At 29.6% G+C, this 1,595-nt stretch overlaps 1 protein-coding gene across 1 annotated transcript in view; it reads right to left on the reverse strand.

Annotated features, from left to right (window-relative positions):
- Window positions 1-1,595, reverse strand: part of WDR78 (WD repeat domain 78) — a 99,151-nt gene that overhangs the window by 13,479 nt on the left and 84,077 nt on the right.

The following is a 1,595-nucleotide window of genomic DNA, read 5'->3' on the forward strand; positions in this document are numbered from 1 at the left end:
CATAATTGAAATTTTTTTTAAAACTGAGAAGAAAATAGGAAAGTCAAGAAAGCTAGATGATGGTTCTTGAAAGAATTAATAAATATCCAACTAGACTAATAAAAATATGAGAGAAAAGTCACAAATAACCAAAATTGGGAATGAAATAGGAGATAGCACCATAAATCCCACAGATATTGAGAAATATAATTTAAGAAGAGAATATTATGAACAACTTTATACAAATAAATTCAACAATAGACAAAAAGTATAAATTCCTTACAAATTACCAAAACTGACACAGGTAGAAGTAGAATATTGGAATAACCCTGTATCTATCAAATAAATTAAATTTGTAATTAAAAAATTTCCTGCAAAGAAAATGCAGCTCAGATGGTTCCACTGGTAAATTTTATCAAATATTTAAAGAAGTAATTCTACAAATATTACACAAGTTTGTTTGGAAAATAGAGAATGAGGTAAGACTTCAAACTCATTTTATAAAGTCATCATAACACTGATAGAAAAATCCATCAGGGATTTTAAAAGAAAATACAATTACAGAAATATATGCTGCATAAACACAGTAGCAAAAATTCTGAACAGAGTATTAGAAAACTGATTCCATCAATATATAGAAAGGATAATACACTGTAACCAAGTGTGGTTTAACTCCAGGAATTAAGTTTGTTTTTTAACATTTGAAAATCAGATTAAAGGCAAAAAATTATATGTAGAAGACAGTTTGGACAAAATTCTACAATGATTTATCTTAAAATCTGCCTAGCAAACTAGAAAGAGAAGAAAACTTCCTCAAACCAATAAAAATTATCCATAAAAACTAGCTAACATCATATTTAATGACGAAATATTGACTATTTTCTCCCTAGGTTCAGGAATAAGACAAGAATATCTGTTCTGCCCATGCATATTCAACATTGTACTGGGGATCCTAGCCAGTAGCACAATAAGCAAGAAAAAAGGCAAAAATATTTGAAAGAGAGAAATAAAAATCATATTTGCAGACAATAGGATTATAAATATATAGTCTATATAAGGGCATTTTGATCAACAATGAACTGTATATATGAGAGTGGTCTCTTAATATTATAATGGAGCTGAAAAAGTCCAATAACATAGTAGCACAACACATTACTTACGGTGTTTGTGGTGATGCTATTATAAACAAACATACTGCACTGCCAGTTGGATAAAAGTACTATATAGCATAATACAATTAGGTACAGTACATAATACTTGATAATGAATTATTAGTTACTGTTTTATAGATTTACTCTACTATACTTTTTATAGTTATTTTATAAGGTATTACTTCTACTTTTAAAAAAAAGTTAACTATAAAACAGCCTCAGGCAAGTCCTTCAGGAGATATTCCAGAAGAAAGCTTTGTTATCGTAGGAGATGACAGCTCCATGCACGTTACTGCCCCTGAAAACCCTCCAATGGGACAAGGGTGGAAGTGGAAGACAGTGATACTGATCCTGACCCTGTGTAGGCCTAGGCTAATATGTGTGTTTGTGACTTCGTTTTTAAGAAAAACACGTAAAAAGTAAAAATAAATAATAAATAAAATAGACAAAAGATTACAGAACAAG

Source organism: Propithecus coquereli, unplaced genomic scaffold (assembly GCF_000956105.1).
Source record: "Propithecus coquereli isolate 6110/MARCELLA unplaced genomic scaffold, Pcoq_1.0 Scaffold427, whole genome shotgun sequence".
Classification (NCBI taxonomy): Eukaryota; Metazoa; Chordata; class Mammalia; order Primates; family Indriidae; genus Propithecus; species Propithecus coquereli.